This window comes from Fundulus heteroclitus, unplaced genomic scaffold (assembly GCF_011125445.2).
Source record: "Fundulus heteroclitus isolate FHET01 unplaced genomic scaffold, MU-UCD_Fhet_4.1 scaffold_49, whole genome shotgun sequence".
In the NCBI taxonomy this organism is placed as follows: domain Eukaryota; kingdom Metazoa; phylum Chordata; class Actinopteri; order Cyprinodontiformes; family Fundulidae; genus Fundulus; species Fundulus heteroclitus.
Window position 1 is genome coordinate 1,538,419 of NW_023396912.1, and position 26,460 is coordinate 1,564,878.

At 46.1% G+C, this 26,460-nt stretch overlaps 1 long non-coding RNA gene across 1 annotated transcript in view; it reads right to left on the minus strand.

Annotated features, from left to right (window-relative positions):
- Positions 1 to 2,905: 2,905 nt before the first annotated feature.
- Positions 2,906 to 26,460, minus strand: part of LOC118560827 — a 28,132-nt gene continuing 4,577 nt past the window's right edge. The window contains exons 2-3 of the long non-coding RNA XR_004929615.1: positions 3,373 to 3,408; positions 2,906 to 2,945 (exon numbers count right to left, since the gene is read on the minus strand). This is a non-coding gene — a long non-coding RNA (uncharacterized LOC118560827). The remainder of the gene's footprint in view (positions 2,946 to 3,372; positions 3,409 to 26,460) is intronic.

Consider the following 26,460-nt stretch of genomic DNA (forward strand, 5'->3'; position numbering starts at 1 on the left):
AAGACAGAGCAGAGACACAACAAGAGAGACAAAAAAGCACAGAAGCACACATTGATCTAGTAATCTGTTCTACATTAGATGGTAGTAGCGGGTGAGCCGTCTTCTCTGGATGATATCACAGTTAACAGAACGCCAGACCAGGTGTACCTACTATGAAGAAAAAGAGAGAGAGCAAAAAGTTAAAAGTTGAAATGACGACAGTCATTTCAATGTAATACAATGCAAAACTGGAAAATAGTAGACTGAAGAACAGTAGAAATCAGTAGAGTGAGAAAATTAGACGTTGGAAGAAGAATTTTAAATTCTATTCTTGATTTAACAGGAAGCCAATGAAGGGAAGCTAAAATTGGAGAAATATGATCCCTCTTGTTGATTTTCATCAGAACTCTTGCCGCAGCATTTTGAATCAGCTGAAGACTTCGAACTGCATTTTGTGGACTTCCTGATAGTAAAGAATTACAATAGTCCAGCCTTGAAGTAACAAATGCATGGACTAGTTATTCAGCATCACTCCCGGACAGAATGTTTCTAATTTTGCCGATATTCCGGAGGTGAAAAAAGGAAACTCTGGAAACCTGTTTAATATGGGATTTAATGACATGTCTTGGTCGAAAACAACACCAAGATTTTTAACTTTATTACCAGAGGCCAAGTTAATGCCATCCAGATTAAGTGATTGATTAAGAAGTTTATTTTTTGAGGACTCTGGCCCAAAGATTACAACTTCTGTCTTGTCAGAATTTAAATGCAGGAAATTTAAAGTCATCCAGCTTTTGATGTCATCAAGACATGACTGCAGTCGAAGTAACTGATTGGATTCATCAGGATTTATGGATAAATATAGCTGAGTGTCATCAGCATAACAGTGGAAATTAATCCCATGCTGTCTGATCATTTTGCCTATCGGAAGCATATATATAGTAAATAGAATTGGTCCAAGGACTGAACCCTGTGGTACTCCACAAGTGACCCTAGAGTTTGAGGAAGATTTATTATTAACATGAACAAACTGGAATCTGTCCGACAGATAAGATTAAAACCAGGCTAATGCATTTCCCTTAATCCCTACAGTATGCTCAAGTCTTTGTAGGAGAATATTGTGATCAACTGTATCAAATGCAGCACTGAGATCTAACAGGACAAGTATAGACACAAGTTCATTATCTGAGGCCATGAGAATATCATTGGTGACCTTCACCAGAGCTGTTTCAGTGCTATGATGAGCTCTGAAGCCTGACTGAAACTCCTCAAGTAGGTCATTACTTTGTAAATGTTCACATAGTTGATTAGCAACTACTTTCTCAAGAATTTTAGATAAGAAAAGAAGATTAGATATAGGTCTGTAATTTACTAACTCATCTTGATCAAGAGATGGTTTCTTAAGTAAAGGTTTAATAACAGCTACTTTAAAAGCCTGTGGTACATATCCATTTACCAAGGATAGATTAATCATGTCTAAAATAGGACCACTGATCAGAGGGAATACCTCCTTAAACAACTTGGTTGGGATTGGGTCTAACATACAGGTAGAAGGTTTAGATGAAGCTAAAATTTTAGATAGCTCAGAAAGCTCTACTGCTTTTAAACAGTTCAGACACTGCGCAGGTTCTAAGGATTCCTCCAATGCTGCCTCACTTACTGAGGATGAGGTAATCATGTTTGGGAGGATGCCAATTATTTTATTTTTAATGGAATCAATTTTATTTATGAAGAATCCCATAAAATCATTACTGCTAAGAGCTAAGGGAATGGATGGATCAACAGAGCTGTGGCTCTGGGTAAGTTTGGCAACTGTACTGAAGAGAAATCTAGGATTATTCTTATTCTCCTCAATTAATGATGAAAAATATGCTGCTCTAACTCTGCGAAGGGTCTTGTTATACAACAATAGACTGTTCTTCCAGATAAGTTAGGATTCCTCTTGGTGTGTAGAGCGCCATTTTCTCTCCAATTTCCTAACATTGTGCTTCAAGGAACGCAGCTCTGAATTAAACCAAGGAGCCAGCTTCCTGTGAATAATCACCTTCTTTTTCAAGCATCAAGTAATTTTAATTGAAATTTTAGCGAAGCAACCAACATGATTTTAGAGGGTAAAATCCTGAAGTTGGCCTCACCTTCACGTTTCCTCTGAATAAAGTGTAGAATAAGGAAGAGCAGTAGAACCAGGACAGCAACACCCACAAGAGAAAGGATCAGGTAGAGAAAAGGCGGAGAGATGGAAGGAGGAGGAGGGGTGGATGTAGGTGGAGGAGAGGTGGATGGAGGTAAAGGAGGGGTGGTGTGTCTCCCTGAAAAGATCCAAAGGTAAATGTTTAGTTCTGGTCTCATGATGAAGGTTGAAGCAGACAGAAAAGCTGCTGACCTGAGACAGAGATCCTGCTGGATGGAGACTCTCCATGACCCCTGAGGTAACACTTGTAGAGGCCTTCATCAGAGCTGGTCACATGGTGGAGGGTCAAGTGACCTGCAGGCTCAGTCCTGATGAGGGAGCCATCTTTATAGAAAGCAGCTGGGAGGTTGGTGGGAGCGGTCTTTGTGTGACAGCTCAGAGTGACGTCATCTCCCTCCATCACAGGGAGGACAGGACTCTGCAGGATCACTGATCCACCTCAACACAGAGACAAACTACAGCATTTCATCCATTTCCACACAGCTTCATCAACACTAACTCCACAGTCTGATCTTAACAGTGACAGTGAGCTTGACGCTGCTGCTGGCTGCTCCCTCTCTGGACTCACACCAGTACTCTCCACTGTCTAGTTGTATCAGTTAGGTCATGGTGCAGGTAGAACCAGCAGCTTCTCCCCATTCATTACACTGGGTTCTGGTTCCTCTGGTTGTCTTCCTTCTCATAGTCCATCCAGCAGAGCTGTCTTCCTCACAGCTCAGAGACACAGAGTCTCCTTTAAAGAACTGAGATCTGCTGGGACTCACAGTCAGACCAGCTGCTGGAATAAAAACAAACTGCTGCTTGATTCTGGTCTCAAAGAGCCTAGGTCCAGCAGTAAAACCCAGAGCCTAAACCACTTTCTGCCCGTTTCTGAGAGCTGCTTCAAATATTAACAATCTGATGTCATCCAGATGAACATCTGGTTACGAAATGTGTTAAATTACAGCAGATTTTTGGATGGAGGACAATTGAGACCATTAGACTGGAACAGTAATCAGTGGTGAGAAAACTAGATCTTCTGAAGAGAATCAGGTTTTATCTCAGAAGTTCATTCATCTTGATGTAAAACTTATAGTTTGCCTTACTACCTTTCTAGGATCTGACATTTCCTGCACCATTTCATGTCAATCAATCAAAATGACTTAAGTGGTTCTGCCAGATCATAATCAAATATCTTTGTGTGAAACAGGAAGTTGTCAAACCTTGGTTGGGTGCAGAGCGCAGCTCCAGGATCAGAACTACAGAGAAGATAAAATAAAACTGAATTATTCTGCTCAAAAATACAGTTTTAAAGAGATCAGCAATTTAAACGAACTTCTGGCCCTCAGAAGCAAGTAAAATAATCTGCACTCACAGAGCAGAAACCTGACAGATGTTTGCTTCATGGTGTCTCAGAGATCTGGCTGGTTTCTAGGTCAGAATCCGAGTAGAACCCGCCCTCTTCCTGCGAGGCTGAGAAACTGGGTTCTCCCTTCTGTTCTCACTGTTAAAGAGGAAACAAGTTGTTCCGGGAATGTCAAGAAAGAACCTTTCAAACAGAAAACACCCTACAGAACGGTCCATATCCAAGAGGTTGAGCCACGTGTTCCAGTAGCTGCTCTGGTAAAAGGTCAAAGTTCATCTCCTGATGTGAAGCTGAAAGCTCAAATAAATAAATCATCTCAGAAAGACTATAATACAATTACAGTCTATTGTTTTAGCTGTGAAACACTCTTTCATCCCTAAGCTTGAAAGACTTCATCCAGGTGTTCCTCCAGTGGCCCCCAGAGGGTGAGGTTTGACCAGGAACAGTTCAGATGGTGTTTCTTAGTGTGGGTTCAAGTTCAGAATCAGGATAGGCTTTATTGTCATTGTACAGGATACAACAAAATTTGAGCGCTACTCCATTTGGTGCAAATTAAAACAAAGATGATAAGCTGTGTTAGCATAAGGTAAGATAAAAGACCCGAAAAGAAACAGAAGAGAATAATATGAACAGGTATAAACACGCTAGCAGCGTGAGTCAGTTTCAGGTGAAGTCAGGATTGTAAACACACTATGGAGGAGATAATTTCCCTGGTGTTTTGGCTTAATTGCACATAAATGGTATTGCTTATTGCATTTAATCAGTATTAATGTGTTTAATTTAGTAAATGTGTGATTTATAGTAAGTATGACAGTAGAAGACAGTTTTTTTTAACCTATCTTCGATATCAATGTGATTTAGTATAAGCTCGTTCGCAGGTTCAGTACAGCTTCATTTTGCCATCCATCCATCCATCCATCCATCCATCCATCGTCTTCCGCTTATCCAGGGTCGGGTCGCGGGGGTAGCAGCTTCAGTTGGGAGGCCCAGACGTCCCTCTCCCCAGCCACTTGGGCCAGCTCCTCCGGGGGAATCCCAAGGTGTTCCCAGGCCAGCAGAGAGACATAGTCTCTCCAGCATGTCCTGGGTCTTCCCCTGGGTCTCCTCCTGGTGGGACGTGCCCGGAACACCTCACCAGGGAGGCGTCCAGGAGGCATCCTAACCAGATGCCCAAGCCACCTCAACTGGCTCGTCTTGACGTGGAGGAGCAGCGGCTCTACTCTCAGTCCTCCCCGGATGACTGAGCTCCTCACCCTATCTCTAAGGGAGAGCCCAGACACACTACGGAGAAAACTCATTTCGGCCGCTTGTATCCGGGATCTCGTTCTTTCGGGGACGATCCAAAGTTCGTGACCATAGATGAGGGTAGGAAGGTAGATCAACCGGTAAATCGAGAGCTTCGCCTTTTGGCTCAGCTCTCTCTTCACCACAACGGATCGGTACAGCGCCCGCTTCACAGCAGACACTTCACAGCAGACTCCTGCTCCATCTTCCCCTCATTCGTGAACAAGACCCCAAGATACTTGAACTCCTCACTAGGGGTAACACATCCTCCCCAACCCGGAGAAGACACACTACCCTTTTCTGGTTCAAGACCATGGTCTCGGATTTTGAGGCACTGATCTTCATCCTGGTCGCTTTGCACTCGGCTGCGAACCACTCTAGTGAGAGCTGTAGATCACGCCCTGATGAAGCCAATAGGACCACGTCATCCGCGAATAGCAGAGACGCAATCCTAAGGCCACCAAAACGGATCACCTCAAGGCCTTGGCTGTGCCTAGAAATTCTTTCCATAAAAGTTATGAACAGAATCGGTGACAAAGGGCAACCTTGGTAGAGTCCAACTCTCACAAGAAACGAGTCCGACTTACTGCCGGCTATGCAGACCAGACTCTGATATCGGTCATACAGAGACCGCTTCATTTTGCTTTGTGTTTATTTGTTACAGTGATAGTTCTCAGAAAGAAGCTTTTCTTTAGTCTATTTGTCCTGGTTTTTGTGACCTGCGCTGTTGGCCCGACTGTAACAGGTCACACAGGTGGTTAAAGGGGTGGGAGGAGTCCTCGATGATATTCCCAGGTCAGCTGAGGTAGCAATAGTTAGCAATGTCCTCCAGGCTGGGCAGAGAGAATCCAATTATTCTTCTGGACTGCACTGATGACCCTTTGCAGCGCACACCTGTCAGCAGCTCTGCACTCCAGGTTGTTCATTTGAGCACACTCAAGGAGTGGAGAGGCTGCTGAGCCTCCTTCACCACTGCCAGGGTGGTTGCAGTCCAGGAGAGGTCCTCACATATCTTCACACCCAGAATCTCATGGAGTGGACTCTTTCCAAACAGTCCCCCATAGATGTCCATTTTGTCCCTCTGGAACCACCCTGAGAACTGTTCATCCTGAGACTCTGACACCTCAACCCTTCAAAACACAACCTGCTCTTCAGATTTTATACACACCTGTTGCAGGAAGTTTGATGCTGATTGGTTAAATAACTACACATTTATTTATAATTTCAGGTTTCACAAGGAAGGAAACCAAAATTTGATAATAAAGTTTCATATTTATAAAAACGAGGCCGCTGGTCTTGAGAAAATAATCAGTTTTAAACAGGACAAACATGCTGGTCCTATTTCTATTTCTACCAGCAATTGTTGACAGATCTCTCTCTACAGGAATCAGACTAGTCTGTATGTTGCATTAAATCATTCATCCTATTGTTCAGGAGGTAAAATCTCCTAATGTTATCATAAAATGGCTTTTTTACTTTTCTTGAACATAACAAATGCTAAAGAAAAAGGAAATCCATTCAACTCAATTGAAAAAAAAGCCTCTGAAAGGCTCCCAGTTGCAGTCTGTGGTTAGTTAGTTAGTTAGTTAGTTTGTTAGTTAGTTAGTGTAAATGTTTCTCCCTGATCAGCTGTTGATCCCTCCTGAATCACAGGGACATGAAGATGAACAGCTTCACTAATAAATGTGTTAATTAACACCTGAAAGGTCAGGTTTATGTGTGCTACACTGACTTCTCTCCCTAAGAGCTGCTCTTGTAGGTAAAGATTGCTGCAATCCTTTCTATCTAAGGTTTGATAAAAACCTATTTATATGACTCCATGTAAGCCTAGTTAGATGAGATGCTGGGAACGGTCTCTGTTTTGGAAACATGTTTTTGGAAATGGATCGGCTGTGGGGAGAGAAAATGGCCATTCTTTCTCCACACCTGGCCCTTTGTTTGTAAGTATATAAAGGGGAGACTGCCCTCAGTCCGGTGAAGTCTGCCGTGGGAGGATGCCCGGCCGCGTTGATGTCGCTCTAACCGGACTGACGACTTCACAGTTCTGTGCCATGGTAAGAGACCTGTTGAACATCACGCCTGTTTGAAAGCTTGTCTCTGTGGGGAATAATGAAGGACATAGTTATTCTAGCAGAAATAGTGTTTAAGAAGTGCTTGCTGTTTTGTGTTGCTGTATTCTGTGGGGAATAATAAATATGGGCACTGTTATCCTAACAGAAACAGTGTTTGTGTTTTTATTTTTGTGTTGGTGATCTCTTCCAAACCTGAATAAAGATTTCATAAAACAGTAGTGAGAAGTGAAGGAGCGCGAAGTTGGACATCATTCGGAAAAAAGGTTGATGCATTAATGATGTTTGTTGAAGCACAGGAAAAGTTTCAGAAAAGTGATTTGAAGACTGAACAGCAACTGATGGGAGAGTTTAATTGGAGACAGAACAGCTGGATGACGGTGAGTTTTGGAGCAAATTTTATTTTAAACCATAGCCTAAAAGTCAGAAAAAGGTTAGAAGTTGGGAAAAGTTGTTGGAAATTTGGGAGAGAATTCAACATCTGTTTGTGAGACTGAAAAAGAAAAAGGGACGATAACTTTTGTAAGAGCATAATTTTAATTAGTGTCATCTATTGCAAAATAGCATAATAAAATGCCTAAATGAGTTTTTACACTTTGAGAAATAATATTGTCAGGGTTCTCTGTGTCTTGCTGCTCTAACTCTACTCCTCAGGTGTGTCTAGTTGGCTGAGGAGGCGTGGCCCACACCTGCAGCTCGTTGCAGGCGGCTTCCTCTGGCTTCTTAAGCAGAGCGCTGACAGATGGAGGACGCCAGAGCCTTAACCAGTCGTGGTACGACGTGGCCTCTGTCCCTACTCTCGGAAACCAGCTTGTGAGTGTTTTTGCTCTTCGTCTTTGACTAATTTTGGATCTCTCTGTTTTTGCCTCAGATTTTTGGTGCTTGGATGCACTCACCTGTCTTGACGTCTCGTCCGAAGAAACAGACCAGCAGAACCTGTCTGCTCAGATTTTGCTCTGGCGCTCCCCTCATACTTCCTGGATGTTACCCAGCGAGGCCTGAGATCCCCTCTCCCGGGTTCTGTTGGTTCTGTATTCACTCTGGTCAATCCATCTGTCAACCGTTGCCGATGAGGCTCGCTCAGGATCCCTCGCCAGTTACATCAGCCGTCCTCAGCCACTAGCCGCCTATCTCCAGCAGAGTAAAGTCATAGAGTTCTCCTGACGCTACTTCTCCCCGGTTAGGTCCGCCCAGCCCAATGGTAAGCAGCGCCACTTCTAGCAATTCTCCGGGTTCTCCTTTCAGAGTTACTCACTCCCTCTCTCTTGCAGACTCTCCAGCCGTGACGTTCTGACCCAGCCGAATCACCTGTAGTTCCGTCCGTAGATCTGCCTGTTTCCAAAATAAACATCTTAAAACTGTGCATTGCCTCCCGTTCGTATCTGCATGTGGACTCGTCACCTGAAAACCATGACAAATATATAATTTGCGATTAAATGGTGTTTAAAAATTTTTCATTGTTAGATAGCCCTAGTTAGATATAATATACCAGACTCAAATCAGGATGTTAAAAAGAAAGTAGGAAACAGCCCACTAATAGCTTCTGATCATTATAGATCTGGGAATCACAAGTGAGCAGAACTGAAAGTTAAACATTAAAGGTTAAAAGGTAAAATGGAGCCTAATCATGTTTGGCAAAAGGACAGTGCTGCTGATTTGATAGATTTTGGTAACCCTGCATCTAGTCATGAGTCCGTTTTGGAGTTATCCGCAAATGAAGCATCTATGACAAATGTTAATGGCTTGCATTGTTTTACTATAGATACTGATACCGCAGAGTGGCAGAAATTAGCAGGAACGGAAAGTATTAAGGGAAAATCAAAGGACGGACCCCAAAGTATTCATTATATGCAACTACATTCTCTAAGTCCCACCAAAATGCAGATGGCCTTGATATAAAATAGTTTAGGAGCAGAGGAATTTGTTCTTATTTCATTTGGTGATGTGTAACTCCTGGTGGATAAACTTCCCAGCATTGCTGCTGGTGGTCGATCGTGGCTGGCTGAATTAGATAATTTGACTAAAGGCACGAAACTTCCCCTGGGTGATTTTAGAGCCATTTTAGGATCTTCTGTCTCCGCTACTGTAGCAGCTGTTATAGAAAATGTTGCTCAAACGTTCCACATGCCTGATGAAACTTTATAGTCTTTAGTAATTTCTTCCTTGGAAGGTGCAGTTACAGAGCAGTTTCCCTTGTCTACTTCAGCAGAGGTTCCTAAGTTTGACTGCGACCCACAACAGCAACCGAAAAAATACATAAATCAGGCCGCAGAAGAATGGATCAAACACACAGGTGTGGATCCTAAAACAAATTGGTCCAATCTGGGTGAGTTATTTAGAGAAGTAGTGTTAAAAGGTGTACCCTCTTCAGTATCTCAGCTGATGAACTTAAATCCTGATATGAATGGTTGTGAATACGCTCGCTGGGAAAAACATTTGGTACACTATTTGCATGTTGCTCAAAGGGAGGAGAGAAAGACAAAGCAAGAGGTAGAGAAATTACAAATTCATCCATACATCCATTTTCTGATCCGTTTAATCCCTCATGGGGTCACGGGGGTTGCTGGTGCCTATCTCCAGCGCTCACTGGGTGAGAGGTGGAGTACACCCTGGACAGGTCGCCAGTCTGCCGCAGGACAGCACAGAGACAAACAGGACAAACAACAATTCACGCACACTCACACCTAAGGAGAATTTAGAGAAGCCAGTTAACCTAACAGTCATGTTTTTGGACAGTGGGAGGAAGCCAGAGTACCCAGAGAGAACCCACGCATGCACAGGGAGAACATACAAACTCCATGCAGAAAGACCCAGGGTCGGATTTGAACCCAGAACTTTCTTGCTGCAAGGCACCAGTGCTACCCACTGCTCCACTGTGCAACCGAATTACAAATTAAATTGCTAAAACTATAGCTACTGGAAGCAAAGCGGAAAGTGAGTAAGAGAAAGCAAAAGATGGTGCTCCAACCCTGACGGTCCCACCTCAGTCTAATTTAATTCAAGGAGGGGTCTACCTCCTCCTGTTTTCTATCTCCCATTTAATTACAGGTCTGTTGGTCCTGGACATGGAGGCAGATGGCAGTATTGTGGTCAGTATGAGCGTGGGCAAAGGCGCAAGGGGCCAAAAGGACGAGGCATATATGGCAGAACTTTACGAACACCCACCGCCATCTGCTACAACTTTGGTGCCCAGGGACATTGGGCAAGGGACTGTAGTTAATCTTACCCCACCGCCAAGTCAGCCTGGCTCAGAGTCACCAAATCCTAACATGAGCTCACCTCCAAAAAGTCAGTGTGCCAGCACGGGGGATAATACTCCCCATGAACAATGTTTACACACCATGGGAAGGATGGCGTGAATTTCCAGCACATACCGGAGCCACATACTCCATTAGATTCTGAGTTGTGGACTGAGACTTTGTCACTGAGATGCTCCTCAGAGGAATAACAGCTTCTGCCATTGCAACACACGGGGGAAGGGTTGCTCACATCTATTGGGACTGTGAACAGAGTGTGCAGCATCTGGTGTTCTTTCATATGTTCCACCCATACAAGCCTTGAATGCAAAGTCCAAGGTTCCTACCTACCTTCATCTGACCTGCCAAATGTTAATCTGAATCTATCACAGGAACCACACAGACTGGTAATAACAATCTTTAAGGTAAAACACAGACAGTTACTAGTGGGACTATCTCAGTGACGTGCGGTAGGGTTCATAGCTGGTGAGGCACTGACGTTATCAGAGTCAGATTTACAAATATATACACTCTACAGAGTAGACTCATTGCAAAGTGTTGAAGTAGTATCTGCTGGGTAGTTTAACCTGCTGTCAGATACAGACATGTTTGCTCTTCATTTAGTGCTTAAAGCCACTCAGTGTTTTATACTCCAGTGCTTTTCCTCATTTTTAGGACTACCTGGGAATTCATCTAATGATTAAAATAACAGTAGAAAAGCTTGTTTAGATTAGGCTCTGAGTAGCTGATTGTGACAGAAAAAGGTTTACATGAACTGAGTGAAGTTTATCAAAAATCTAACTGCTTTCTGCCAATAATCAGATTTTACATTTTTAATTAAACCCGTCATCCTGTATCTGATACATCTGCAGAAAGTCACTTTGATCAGCTCTGCTACTCTAAAACATGCTAAGGGTTATAATCTGTAAATCTTAGGTTTGAATAGAAGAACTTTAGTCCAGATAATATTAATCAAACACCCTTTAGACCGTCTCAATAAACTCCGGCTAGAGGAGGGAGTCTGTTTTTGTAAATCTACGTTCTAATCTCTACGTTCTAAGTCTTAGCGAGGACTTCAGAACCGGGTCCATGTTCTCTACGTTCTTAGTCTTGGTGAGGATGCGGGCAGCAGCGTTCTGGATCAGCTGCAGCTGTCTGATCCACTTTTTGGCAGGCCTGTGAAAACACCGTTGCAATGATCAGTTCTACTAAAGACAAAATTGAACTCTCTTCAAACTCCGGCTAGAGGAGGGAGTCTGTTTTTGTAAATGTCACCCTTTCACCAGCAGGCGGCGTATGGAGATGTTTTAACATGACAGCGTTAATTAGATATCAAATAGATAGACGCCTCATGGACTGGCACAACCTACTGTAGCTGATGTTTGAGTGCGGCCACCATCTTGAATGGGTCTGTTGCGCACCCAGGTGCATTTATTTGTACTTAGGAAGCTGTTTGCTTTTAACAACAATGCCAGCGTCCATGTTTTTTCCTACTGTCTGTCTGAGAAACTGGAACGCAGTATGGCGGCGATGTTGTTCTCTGGGACTCGGTAGTTCCGACCTCTAAGGCAAAAGAAATGCACCATTAGTCTGACTTTCCTCTCGAAAAGTCTGAGCATTTAAAACTGTTGTGTCTTTATTTTTTTCTGTAGCGTCTTTAAGCTGATACAAGGGGGTTTATCTTTCCAAAGAAATTTTTGGGAATGCTTTCTTAACTCTGCTGGGACACTGATTGAAGCTGTCTGGTCAGGTGAGACACCTGTAGGAAGTGTATTTTGGTTGTTAAATGGTCACTTTTAGTTTTTATTCACAGAGAGAAAACACAAAGCAAACCAAAACCAGAAACCAAGGCAAGGCAGGTTTATTTGTAGCACATTCCAGTAACAAGACGATTCAAAGTGCTGAACAGGACCAGCAGAAAAGAAAGAAAACATTACAGAGGAACACTGCAGTGAAATAGCAGCAGCAGGTCAGATATCAGACAAGTTGGACTATAAGCTAAAACATTAACATTTAAAAGCAACGCTAAACTAACAGGTTTTTAACCTTGGTTTAAAGGAACTCAGGCTCTCAGCACTTACAGTTTTCTGGGAGTTTTTTCCAGATCAGTGGAGCATAGGAACTAAATGCTGCTTCTCCATGTCTGGTTCTGGTTCTGCAGAGTAGGCTGGAGCCAGAAGACCTGAGTGGTCTGGAGGGTTGATGCCCTGATAACAAGTCTGTGATGTATTTAGGTGCTAAGCCATTCAGGGATTTATAGACTAACAGAAGGATTTTAAAGTCTATTCTCTGAGATCAAGGGAGCCATGGAAGGACTTCAGAACCGGGTCGATGTTCTCTACGTTCTTAGTCTTAGTGAGGACTTCAGAACCGGGTCGATGTTCTCTACGTTCTAAGTCTTAGCGAGTACTTTAGAACCGGGTCCATGTTCTCTACGTTCTTAGTCTTGGTGAGGATGCGGGCAGCAGCGTTCTGGATCAGCTGCAGCTGTCTGATCCACTTTTTGGCAGGCCTGTGAAAACACTGCTGTAATGATCAATTCTACTAAAGATAAACATGGATTCATTTTTCCAGATCCTGCTGAGACATCAGTCCTTTAATCCTGGAAATGTTCTTCAGTTGCTAGAAGGTCCACTTTGTAATTGTCTTTAGATGGAGGTTCAGGTCCAACACTACTCCCAGATTTCAGGCCTGATAAGTGGTTTCTAGCTGAAGCAGCTGAAGCTGTGAGCTAAGAATGGTTCTGGATCTGTTTATGGAACTGATGTGTCCAGTGGGGCAACACCAAATGTAAATGTAATGGCTACTTAGTAAGTTTTTCAGAACCATAATATCCAGGTGGGTTTGATGGGAAACAAAGAATGAAGATGATAACATCAAGGATCCATGGTGCTGTGTCTATTCCATAAACCACGGTCAGGATGCACGGCGTCATGAACTCTTTTAAATGTATTTGGACTAAAACTGTGATGAACTCAAATCAACAGAGAGATGCTGGTTCAACAGCCTTTTGCTGCTGTTCACTGTTTTACCAGCAGGGGCAGAGCGACGTCTCTGGGTCACTAAGTCTCAGCTGTGACTCTGCTGCTGTTTGCTGATGATCTGTCCCTGATGGAGGTCTTCTGTTCCTAATAGAGGTCTTTTGTCCCGGATGGAGGTCTTCTGTCCCTGATGGAGGTAAACTTTAGATGTAGACGTCTCTGAGGAATAAAACACAGATCACTGCAGAAGTTAAAAACTTTTCACACTTTCACGTCAGAGAGAAAGTTATCTGGGGCATTGTAGCTGTTTGGGGTTGTGGTGCAGCTGGTTCTGCCTAAATATATCTGCTGGATGTTTGTCTGAAGCAGAAAAGATGTCACTGCTGCTGAAACCCACAGCGCCGAACAGACAGATCCATCTGAATATATCCACCGGTTACCACCACCAGACCACCCTGGAAGCTGTGACATGAAGAAATGTTCTGTGGTGAGATCAGCTTCTGGTCAGATGTAACCAGAACCTTCCTGGAATCAACAGCATGAAGCTGAGACCTAAACAAACCACATCAAGCTGATGTAACACATCCAGGAGGAAGAGAGAAGTGTCTGATAAAACTCTGATGACTGAAATTATTTATATCGAAGTCAGAGTGAAACGTTTCTGCTCAGTTCTGAATGTTCACCATCAGTCCTGCAGATAAAGCTGAGCTGTTGACATATCCGGGGTTGGGGGGGGGGCTCGTCTGGCGTAGCAAGGGTGTTTGCCCATTCTACCTGCCTCCCTGTACAGGTTGGGTATCTTGAGGTTTCTACCCATCTCAGTATTGTGATAACTGAACACAGATTTCCTTCTCTCATGTCTGCTCTACTCTTTCCAAAAAAGTAAAAAAACAAGCATATTGCTCTACTCAAACTGAAAAGCAGAAGATGGCAGTGCCCTAAGCGGCACACACTGAGCGACTGCGGCTCGTACTGTCGACAACCTGTAAGCAATTCTACAAAATATCCTACCTGGCATGCTACAAACTATACATCGATCCAGTTATGACTACCAGCGCCTGCTGGAGTTACGGTCATCAAGTGTTCTTGGACTCGTAACTACAACTGTTCCACATTGTTTATGTAGTTTCAGAGTGCTTTGGGCACACATCCCAGAGGTTCACATGCAGTGGTCTCGCCGATCAGCACAAGCCGGATGAGCAGCAAGCGTAAGTGGTGTGATCGGCAGAAGAAGCGCGGCTGTCAAGGTGGACTAATAGCTAAGCTAAAAGCTAACCCCTACAAACCGCTGCTTCCTTCCATCCTGATCTCCAACGTCTGCTTACTGGACAACAAAAATAGATCACCTACAACTTGAACTCTCTTCAAAGAGGGAGTTTAGGAACTGCTGCGCTCTCTTCCTAAAAGAAACATGGCTTAACTCATCGACTCCGGACAACGTTGTTAGCCTGGAGGGGCTCGCTGCTTTCTGCACCATCAGAAACAGTGTACTAAGCGGTGAATCCTGCTAAGGTCGTCTGTGTCTGCCTGCCACAGTTCTGTCTGTTTCCTGAGTCCCAGTCATAGTTCTGCCTGTTCTGGTGATTCTCCATCCTGCATGGCTAGGTCTGGTTTCTCTCTGCCTGTCTCGTCTGGTCTCTGGCTCGTCTCTGGCTGTCTGCACCATCTGCCTTGACACTCCCATCAAACCAAGCCAAACTCAACCTGGACTCATCAGTTAAGACTGTCACTGCCTGCCTTGTAGTCCAGTATTCATCCCTTCAATAAACCTTTTAAACATTAACTCTGTGTTTGGCTGAATACCGGGTTCACCTTTAGAAAATCATTACACAGGGAGTTTCCTGTTGTTAGCATCACTGCTATTTATGTGCCTCCCAGCACGATTACAAAAGAGGCTATGAGTGTTCTCTATCAGACTATCACTGAGCAGCAATCTGCACACACAGAGGGTGTTTTCATCATTGCTGGGGATTTTAACCAGGCCAATATGAAGACTGTTCTCCCTAATTTCAAACAACACGTGGATTTTGCACATGTTGTTTGAAAAGAGGGAGTCTAGAGAACACTCTAGACTTGGTTTACACCAATATAAAAGACGCATTCAGGGCAGCCCCCTGCCCCCACCTCGGCTCTTCAGATCATCTTTCTGTGATGCTATTCCCTGCATACAGGCCCCTGCTGATCAGAGCTAAACTTGTAGTGAGGCAGATGAGGGTGTGGACTGAGGGAGCCATGGAGGCACTCTAGAACTGTTTTGAGTGCTCTGACTGGGACATGTTCAAAGCTGGTAGCAACATATGACAAGATAAACATTGATGAGTATGCCATGACTGTGTCATTCTACATCAACAAATGTATTGAGGATGTTAGCACCACTAAAAACATCATCACCCGGGCCTACCAACGACCCTGGATGACTGAGGAGGTTCATCAAGAGCTAAAAGCTCGGAACTTAGCCTTCAAGTCTGGTGACAGGGAGGCACTGCGGACAGCGAGAGCCCCAGTGGGTGAAGTTGATGCTGACTTCCTTAACGGACTAAAAAACTTCTTTGGGAGGTTCGAGGCACTAAACAGCACTTCAGCAGTGAAAGCTGTTCCCCATTAGAAAGAGGAGGTGCTCTGCCTTGACACCGCCGACGTGTGGAAGACTTTAAGGAGAGTCAACCCGCGGAAGGCCCCACGTCCAGACAACATACCTGGGCGGGTGCTCAAGGAGTGTGCAGGTCAGCTAGCTGGTGTCCCCACAGATATTTCTAACAACTTGCTGGACCAAGCCACAGTGCCAACATGCTTCAAGTCTGCCTCCATCATTTCAGTGCTGAAGAAACCTCAAGTCACCTGTTTCAACGACTACCGGCCTGTTGCACTGACTCCATTCATGATGAAGTACTTTGAAAAGCTTCAAAGGCTGGTGAAAGAACACATTGTCTCCAGTCTCCCCCCAACACTAGACCCGCTGCAGTTTGCCTACAGACAGAACCGCTCCACTGAGGACGTCATCCCCTTCACTCTTCACCTGAGCCTGGCACACCTGGAGGAGAAGAACACCCAGGTGCGGATGCTGTTCCTGGACTTCAGTTCAGCGTTCAACACCATCATCCCACAGCAACTGGTGGAAAACTGGAACATCTGGGCTTCAACACACCCCTTCGCAACTGGCTGCTAGACTTTCTCTCCAACAGACCTTAGTTGGTCCGGGTCGGACAGAACACCTCAGTCATCACCCTCAGCACGGGCTCCCCTCAGGGCTGCGTCCTGAGCCCTCTGCTGTTCACTCTGATGACACACGACTGCATCCCCAAGTTCACCACCAATCACATCGTGATGTTTGCTGACGACACGACGGTGGAGGGCCTGATCAGAGACAACAACAACCAGGACTAGAGGAGTCAGAGCAGCTGGTGGGCCCGTGCAAAGACAACAACCAGTTCCTGAACGTGGAGAAGACCAAGGAGATAATCGTCGACTTCAGGAAGAACCGGCCTCACCATGCTCCACCTGCTCATCAACGGCTCAGCTGTGGAGGTGGTCAGCAGCACCAAATTCCTGGGGGTGCACATCACAGACGACCTCACCTGGTCTGTGAACACCACGTCACTGCTGAAGAGGGCACAGAAGCAATTGTACTTCCTGCGGGGGATGAGGAGAGCCCACCTGCCCCCGCCCATCCTCACAACCTTCTACAGAAGCACCATAGAGAGCATTCTGACCGGCTGTCTCTCTGTGTGGTGTGGAGGATGCAATGCCTCCGACTGGAAGAACGTGAGGAGAGTGGTGAGGACAGCAGAAGAGATCATCGGGGCTTCTCTTCCCTCCATTAAGGACATTTCATCCCAGCGCTGCGTGTCCCGAGCCCGTAACAGCCCGTAACATCATCATGGACCCCTCACACCCCCACCATGGACTGTTCTCCCTGCTGCCCTCTGGGAAAAAGTTCAACAGCATCCACTGCAGGTCCACCTTGTTCTGCAACAGCTTTTCCCTGTTAGGGTCAACATCAGATTGTTGAACTCTAAACTAGACTCTCCATCACACAAGAACAGAACTGAACTTTATGGCCACTTAGCATTATTTTGCACTGCCAACGTTGCTGAGCTTTTATGATCAATTTAGGTTTAAAGTTTACTGCATTTTTGCACCATTATTGTTTTGCACTACCAATATTAAACAAAATTGATGCCTTTTTTGCACCACTATTTTTGCACTTTAAACATTCTTCTGGACACTTTTTTTAAAAACTGTTTTTCTTTTGCACTGTAATATTAGTTTGTTTCCATTGCAATCTCATTACATTGTCGTAAGCTGTGTGCAACGAAATTTCATTCTGTATGCACTCTGTTTATACAAAATGACAATAAAGTTGTCGAAGTCTAAGTTTAGGCCACAATGGGACCTGCACCACAACCCCCCAGCCCCCAAAACAACATGTCCCGTTCCTCATTTAGCTTCACGCTAAGCAGCAGCAGCAAAGGTCAGGAGGACCCGGCTCACCAACCCCAGGCGGACAGACAAAGGCGTTCCCTGATATGACCCATCAGTGAAGCACGGGAGCAGCAACCCCGGGCCAAAGAGGCACAGGGTGAGACGTAGGGCCCCAAACCCCCCAACCCAGCCTCACCATAACCTCACACAGGCCAAGGTGGTGGAGGTGGGGGACATTACTGCTCCAACTGGTGGACTGACCCCTGACTCACTGACTTATTTAGTTTTTTGTCTTTTATTCCTTGTACTATTAACCAATCAAAGCTGTTAGAAGGCAGCGTGACACCTAGCAACGGGGTCAACCACACCTCCTCAACAAGACCAACATCTCTTTGGTCTCCTTCCTCACGGTCACTCTCATCAGCATCTGAATCACTCTGAAGATGAGACTCAGCAGAAAGATTCAGGCTAAGAGGAGATCTCTGAGAGACTCTGAGAATCTTTGTAAAGACGGCACTGATCTGTTTTAAAGGCACCTTTAGTATTTCAGCTGGGTCGTTCTTTTCACATTTTACAGAGTTAGAGAGTAAAATCCTGAAGTCTGCCTCACCTTCATGGTTCTTCTTAATAAAGTGGAGAACCAGCACAACCAGTAAGAGCAGAGAGACACCAGCATTGAAGAACGTGAGACACTGGATGCTGTGGAGAAGAGACTGGTAATCGGGAGGAAAGGTGGATGATGGAGGAGGACAGGTGGATGGAGGAGGAGGAGGGGTGGTGGGTCTCCCTGAAATGAACCAAAGGTAAATGTTTAGTTCTGGTCTCATGATGAAGGTTGAAGCAGACAGAGAAGCTGCTGACCTGAGACAGAGATCCTGCTGGATGGAGACTCTCCATGAGCGCTGATGCTACACCGGTAGAGGCCTTCATCAGAGCTGGTCACATGGTGGAGGCTCATGTGACCTGCAGGCTCAGTCCTGATGAGGGAGCCATCTTTATAGAAAGCAGCTGGGAGGTTGGAGGGAGCGGTCTTTGTGTGACAGCTCAGAGTGACGTCATCTCCCTCCATCACAGGGAGGACAGGACTCTGCAGGATCACTGATCCACCTCAACACAGAGACAAACTACAGCATTTCATCCGTTTGTCATGATCTCGGCACTGATGCCTGGTTTGATTACACTTGTCACACACCTGCTTTGCTCTGCCCATTCCTCATCACCTCAGATCTGTTCCACCTGCTCCCACTATTATATTACCAGCTTTCAAACCAGACATCAGTGCCAGATTATTTCGAGCTTTTGTGAGACTTATTCCAGCGGTTGTTCTGGTTACCTGATGCCGACCTGTCTGCCTTTCGAATTCTGAGCCTGCCTGTTCCCGTCTGATTCTGATTTGCCTGATCTGTGTTCCGACTTCTGCCTGACCTGACTACCTGCCTGATCTCTGCCCACTGTGTACGGACCGGATTAGTTTCCTGACTAACGAGCCTGCCTGCCCCTCCTTCAGTCTGTCTGCTGGTCTGTGTATCGAACCTGGAACTGTGACCCGTCCTGGATTGTCCTTCGGCACCTCACTGGCTCTCTGATCACCTGGCTTCGACCATCGACCACGTCCTCGACTTTGTCTTTGGCTTCGCTCTACGGCTCATTCTGCTCATCCTGCTCACGGTTCTGATCTCCTGCCTGTCCCCCGACCTCCGATTCCCCTGCCTCTGGGACTCTCTCACCGGCAACCGCCGGACTGGTGACCCGCCAGCTGGTATTTACCGCTGCTACTAGATCTGAACTGGACAATAAGACCAGGTTAGTGACCGACGCGTTTGTGTGTAAACACTTTCAGATAAACGTGGTCACTAACCTGTTGTCTCCTCCTGCAGAGGCTCCCGCTGTAGATGCTGAAACCTCCCGCTCCGTGTCTGATCTTAATAAACTGTTAAACCCTAACTGTTTGTCTGCCTCGAATACCGGGTCCTCCTGTTCTGAGCCTAACACCATTTCCACACAGCTTCATCAACACTAACTCCACAGTCTGATCTTACCAGTGACAGTGAGCTGGATGCTGCTGCTGCTGGCTGCTCCCTCTCTCCACTCACACCAGTACACTCCACTGTCTGATGGGATCAGGTAGGTGATGTTACAGGTAGAACCAGCAGGTTTCCCCCATCCATCTCCACACTGAGTCCTGGTTTCTCTGGTTGTGTTCCTCCTCACAGTCCATCCAGCAGAGCTGCTGTCCTCCTCACAGCTCAGAGACACAGAGTCTCCTTCAAAGAACTGAGATCTGCTGGGACTCACAGTCACACCAGCTGCTGGAATAAAGAAACTGTTGCTTTATTTTATTCTCACAGATCCAAAGTCCTTCAACATTACTTCAATATTACAACCAAGGATGGATGGAGGGAATGTCTTTTCTGTTAGAAAATGCAGTTTAACTAGTTTTACATAAATTTATAATTAAAGGCAGCGTTTAATTATTTTAGAGGCTATAATGACAGATTGGAAAGGAACATTTCCCTTTAATGCTTAGAACTCTTTTCTTTCATCCATAGAGTCACATATAGACGTAATAATCCAGGCAGATTACCATGTGGATTATTTCAGTGTGAAACAGGAAGGTAACCAACCTTGGGTTGTTGTGCCGCACGGCATCACAGCCAGAACTAAGGAGAAGAAGAACATCTTCCAATGAGATGACTAGAAAATTATTTTCCTCATGAAGACAGATTCAGAGCTCAGATACAGACTTTGTGTCAGTCCTGTTTCTGTTTCCTTACCATAAATCTAGGTTTAGACTTTAAAACAACTAAAACACGTCTACTTACAGAGCAGAAACCTGACAGCTGCTTCCTTCATCGTGTCTCTCAGAGATTGAACTGATGGGATCAGATCTACTGTCAGAAACACAGAGTAAAACCCGCCTTCTTCCTCTTCCTATGAGGCTGGCATATTCCTCTGTGTCTGACTTCTGCCACCTGCTAAAAACCCATTTAGGGCACAAGTGAGGAAAGGAAACATGAGAAACTTCTGAGCTTCCTAGAATAAAGCAGTGATGGAGGCTGTGTGTCACAGCAGCTGATCTTAAATGTTCATCTCCACATGGTCAACAGCAGAAAGAAGCCCTCGAGATCTGCCTGGAAACATTGGCCACTAGGTGGAGCAGCAGAGTGATGGAGCTCAGTCCAGATGTTCCAGATGTTGGTGCGATCACTCGTTGAAGGAGACAATTCTAAACCTGACAGTGAGGATAAATCAGAGTTTCCATCAAACCATCTGAGTGGAGACTAAGAGAAGCAGGAAGTGTGAGGAGTCCTGGAGGAACACCAGGGGAACACCAAGGGGTTCCCCTGTACTGTGTCTCTGACTCTTCTTCACACCTTACTGCTGCCCAGCAGCTCCTGCAGGACTTCTTTAACTCTGTGGTTAAAACCCAGTTTAACAACTAGGCTGGTTTACAGAGAGTGGATGACAGTCAATCTTAGTGTGAATCCACTCTCAGTGCCCTGCTGGTTATTCTATCAGGCTCTTTGATCCTCTAGGTAAAATGTCTGTTGTCCTCCACAGAAAGCCTCTTCACAGTCAGCCTGAAGCACTGACTGATGTCTTTCCCCACCCTGACTGCCGTAATACAGACTTTAGGGGCCGTTCCAGTAAAATTTTCCTACTCGGAGGTCTAGAATCCCGACTACCGAAGACAAATAGAATGCACCATAACTTTCCAAGTTACCAAATCAAGTCTAATTATTTCCTGGAGAAATAGTTACATTTATAAAATCAAGTGTCCTAAAGGTTGATTGTCACTGAGTAAACCAGTCTTTAAAATGTTATTTTCTTAAATAATGTTATGTTTAACTGAAGATTTTGCATTGTGAATGGGTTGAAACACGTACCAATGCTGTTTTGAATTAGTTAAGCTAATGTATCTCCATTCTGTGTTCTTAAGTCAGATCTGCAGTGAACCAGGATTTTTATCTTAATTTTGCTTAGCAGTTACGTTTCACTTGTCTATTTGTTGATTGAAATATAGTGCTAATTCAGATAAACAGCATTATATATAGTGATGTTCTCTGGATGTAACATTTTTTTCTGTTAATAAATTATTGAACTTGAATAGAAGTTGTCACTCCTTTATTCTATGTGTGTGCAGAGTTTGCCCAGCCCAGCCTCCCTGGTCCCCATTCCGATGAGCTCCCCACGGGCCAAAGGACGGGCCAAAGGGTTCGGGTGCGTTGTGCAATGGGTGGCAGTAGAGGGTGGGGACCTTGGCCTTCCGATCCTTGGCGGCAGAAGCTGGCTCTTGGGACGTGGAATGTCACCTCTCTGGTGGGGAAGAAGCCTGAGCTAGCGGGCAAGCTTGAGAGGTTCCAACTAGAGATAGCCAGACTCACCTTGACGCACCGTTCTGGCTCTGGAACCAGTCTCCTCGAGAGGGGCTGGATATTCTTCCACTCTGGTGTTCCCCCTGGTGAGAGGCACCGAGCTGGGGTGGGCATACTTGTTGCCCCTCATCTTGGTTCCTGCACGTTGGGGTTCACCCCAGTGAACGAGAGGGTGGCCTCCCTCCGCATTTGTGTGGGGGAACGGGTTCTGACTGTTGTTTGTGCTTATGCGCCAAACAGCAGTTCAGATTACCCACCCTTTTTGGAGTCCTTGGAGGGGGTACTGGAGAGTGCCCCTCCTGGGGACTCCCTTGTTTTGCTGGGGGACTTCAACGCTCACGTGGGCAATTACAGTGGGACCTGGAGGGGCATGGTTGGGAGGAATGGCCCACCTGATCTGAACTCGAGTGGTGTTCTGTTGTTGGACTTCTGTGATCGTCATTGATTGTCCATCACGAACACCATGTTCAAGTTTAAGGGTGTCCACATGTGCTCTTGGCAAAAGGACACCCTAGGCCAGTGTCAGTTCAATGCTCGACCTTGTTGTTGTTTCATCTGACCTGCAGCCGCATGTCCTGGACACTCAGGGGAAGAGAGTGGTGGAGCTCTCCACCGACCACTACCTGGTGGTGAGTTGCCTCTGATGGTGGGGGAGGAAGCCGGTCAGACCTGGCAGGCCCAAACAGATTGTGAGGGTCTGCTGGGAACGTCTAAAAGAGTTCCCCATGAGACGGAGCTTTAACTCCCACCTCTGGGAGAACTTTGAACACGTCCCGAGGGAGGTGGGGAACATTGAGTTTGAATGGACCATGTTCCGTCCCTCTATTGTTGGGGCGGCTAGTCGGAGCTGTGGCTGCAAGGTTATCGGTGCATGTCGCAGCGGCAACCCTCGAACACGCTGGTGGACACCAGCGTAGAGGGAAGCTGTCAAGCTGAAGGAGTCCTACCGGGCTTTATTGGCCTGTGGGACTCCAGAAGCAGCTGATGTGTACCGGCAGTCAAAGCAGCAGGCGGCTCGGCTGGTCGCCGAGGCAAAAACTCGAGCGTGGGAAGAGTTCAGAGAGGTCATGGAGAAAGATTTCCGTATGGCTTCAAAGCGATTCTGGTCCACTAGTAAAGTCTATTAAGGGGTTCTGGAAAGGAGGGTCCGTCGGATAGTCGAATTCTCGGATTCAGGAAGAGCAGTACGGTTTTTGTTCTGGCCGTGGAAACACTGGATGAGCTCTACACCCTCAGCAGGATCCTGGAGGGGGCATGGGAGTTTGCCCAACCAGTCTACATGTGCTTTGTGGATCTGGAGAAGGCATTCGACCGTGTCCCCCGAGGAATCCTGTAGGGGGTACTCCGGGAGTATGGAGTACCGGGCCCTTTAATAAGGGCTGCCAGGTCTCTGTATAACCGGTGTCAGAGTCTAGTCTGCATTGCCGGTGGTAAGTCGGACTCGTTTCCGGTGAGAGTTGGACTCCGCCAAGGTTGCCCTTAGTCACCGATTCATAACAGTTCATAACTTTTATGGACAGAATTTCTAGGCGCAGCCAAGGTGTTGAGGGGATCCATTTTTGTGGCCTTAGGATTGCGTCTCTGCTATTCGCGAATGACGTGGCTTCATCGGGGCGTGATCTACAGCTCTCACTAGAGCGGTTCGCAGCCGAGTGCAAAGCGGGCGGGATGAGAATCAGTGCCTCCAAATCCGAGACCATGGTCTTAAACCGGAAAAGGGTAGAGTGCCTAAAGTATTCTTCGTAGTGTGTCTGGGCTCTCCCTTAGAGATAGGTTGAGGAGCTCAGTCATCCGGGGAGGACTCAGAGTAGAGCTGCTGCTCCTCCACGTCGAGAGGAGCCAAATGAGGTGGCTTGGGCATCTGGTTAGGATGCCTCCTGGACGCCTCCATGGTGAGATGTTCTGGGCACCCTCCCACCGGGAGGATGCCCAGAGGGAGTCCCAGTACACACTGGAGGGACTATGTCTCTCGGCTGGCCTGGGAACACCTTGGGATTCCCCCAGAGGAGCTGGCTCAAGTGGCTGGGGAGAGGGACGTCTGGGCCTCCCTACTGAAGCTGCTACCCCCGGGACCCGACCCCGGATAAGCGGAAGATGACGGAGGGACGGACCGAGATCGCTAGTGCTCGAATTCATCCTTTTTCAGTGGTGGTGTTTTCCCATTGCGTAATTTTCAACATGCCTTTAACGTCCCCTACTGTGACTAAGAGACTGGTAACTTTAGTTGGATTATCCATAAGCGTCCTTACCAGTAGGAAGCCTTAGTGGGTGAATATTTAGAGTGTCATTGTTTTTACCAAAAATTTAACCCACATGCAGAACACAATCAGGAGATCACTATAGGGTTTTTTTTTTTCAAAAGGTTTATTGGAACAATGCTGTGAGTTGTCAAGACTTCGGCAATGGGAGCTCGGACCGGAGGGCAGCAGTGGCTCTAAAGAGGAATGTTACAGGGGGTGAGTGACGGTGGAGTGTGAGCTGGGCACGATCACAGGAGGACTGAGGCAAAAAACCCGGCAGCTGCCAGCTGGGACTTGAGAACCGGGAAGTCTTCTGGAAAGTTTGCAGGTGGGTTCAGACGCTGGGAAACTTAGCCGTAACGGGATCAGGAATGCACAGGCCAGGATCTGGAGAGCAGAGCACTGGGCTACCGGAGCCGGTTTTAGGCAGGAGCACCAGGAGTTTCAAAGGCTAGAGTTACCACCGTTAGTCAACACTCTAGAAAAGAAGTTCTGGAGGCTGGCTCCTCTTCTCCTCCTGCTGATGAGGTTTTGATGGAAACACCTGTACTTGACCCAGCCACCATTCTCACTGTACGCCATCTAGTGGAGGAAGAAGAAAACTAACACACACAGTTTCCCAGACCCTGACAGAGAGTAGACGGAGGTGACCATAATAGCAAATTGACTTAGATTACTTTGTCTTAAGAAAATTGTAAATAAGTACATAATCTTATGTAATTTTACATTATTTGAATTGGTGTTGATAGTGCAGACAAAACAAGTTAGATATATACACAGAAAGCTATGTACACGGTAGACTGCATTAATGTAACGCTGAAGGTCTGGAGATGCTACGTTGGTGTAGCTTGTAGGTCCTAAACGGGGGAGAGAGACAGTGTCACGGGCGGCTCTTGGCCTTGTTCATAAGGCTGGTAGCAGATGGGAAAAAACTGTTCTTGTGGCGTGAGGTTTTGGTCCTGATGGACTGCAGCCTCCTACCAGATGGAAGTGACTGAAATAGTCTGTGACTGGGGTGCGAGGGATCAGCCACAATCTTCCCTGCACGCCTCAGAGTCCTGGAGGCATACAGGTCCTGGAGAGATGGAAGATTGCAGCCAATCACCTTCTCTGCAGACCTGATGACACGCTGCAGTCTGCCCTTTTCCTTAGTGGTGGCACCAGCGTACCAGATGGTGATGGAGGAGGTAAGGATGGACTCAGTGATGGAGGAGTAGAACTGCACCATCACTGTCTTTGGCAGGTTGAATTTCTTTAGCTGGCGTAGGAAGTGCATCCTCTGCTGGGCTTTCTTGGTGAGGGAGTTGATGTTCAGCTCCCACTTTAGGTCCTGGGAGATGATAGTTCCCAGGAAGCGGAAAGACTCCACAGTGTCAGTGGTGGAGTCACAGAGGGTGATGGGGGTAGCTGGGGCTGAGTTCTTCCTGAAGTCCACAACTATCTCCACTGTTTTTACAGCGTTGAGCTCCAGGTTGTTCTCCCTGCACCAGGTCACCAGATGGTCAGCCTCCCACCTGTAGGCGCACTCGTCACCATCAGAGATAAGTCCAATGAGAGTGGTGTCGTCCATGAACTTCAGGAGCTTGACAGATGGATGACTGGTAGCTACATCTGGTCTGGGGTAGACTGACAGAAGCGAAGCTGCCATACACCGGCGCCAATGAGCCCTCTGACCCAGCCACTATTAGGTGAAGTGTCTTGCCCAAGGACACAATTACTGAGACAGTCGAAGCAGGGGATTGAACCAACAACCAAAATCCTGCACCCGTGTCTCCCCATAAATCACAATAATGTAAAGAAATGTTAAACTTGTGATCTTGTGTGGATGAAACTGATTAGTGAAGCATTCATGCGGATTATTGTTAATTGTTCCAGAAAGGAGACCCTTTAACAGCCCCTTATCATGATTATGACAGCTCCCATGGTCACCTCTGACTCCTAGAAACATGTGAGCAGCAACAAACTAGAGATTCCTCGTCAGCTCCACTCTCCCCTCTTTTCCTTGATTGCTCACATTAATGCTTGCATATTTACTATGTAGAATTGGAAATGTGTTGACTTTGACATATTTTTGTTTTGTCTCACGACGAAAGCCTGATATAGCAAGATGCAAGAGTATCGGGTCATCAGATCTGGGCTGGAGAAGAAGAGGCTCAGGCTGGGTGTGATTACTTTTAATCTCTGCTCTGTTTCTCAATAAGGTGCTGGAACCTGATCAAGTCATATTTCCATCATTTAATTAGAGACTCAGGGAGCACTTATCAATATTTCCCACAAGACTGACAGAAGGAGCAAGTCACTCAGATTCACTGAGGAGGGAGACTTGTTTCAGAGGAC